Raw genomic sequence first — 300 nt, 5'->3', positions numbered from 1 at the left:
CTTTCGGTCAAAATCAAAAGTTGAAAGGTACGCCATTTTGGTTCCCCCTCGAAACCCTACAACTTTTATATGAAACTGTAACGAAGCGTTCCCACCTCGTTCCTATTTCTTTTCATATAGTCATCAATTATTCTAGTCTGTTGTTGTTGTTCTCGACCGTTGTCGACGTTTAAAATATATTTATGTTTCGTTCTCCCTGCTGTGCTTAATTTCGCTGCCCGACACCCGTTAGACGACCAGCACGCCGGGAGCCCGGTAGTCCTCCCGGCCGCCGCTACGCGGCGCGAACGCGAGGTTGAG

The sequence above is a fragment of the Odontomachus brunneus genome, unplaced genomic scaffold (assembly GCF_010583005.1).
Source record: "Odontomachus brunneus isolate Ranch 3 - 2012 unplaced genomic scaffold, Obru_v1 Obru_scaffold_204, whole genome shotgun sequence".
Taxonomy (NCBI): domain Eukaryota; kingdom Metazoa; phylum Arthropoda; class Insecta; order Hymenoptera; family Formicidae; genus Odontomachus; species Odontomachus brunneus.
Note: the sequence above shows the minus strand (reverse complement) of the source record.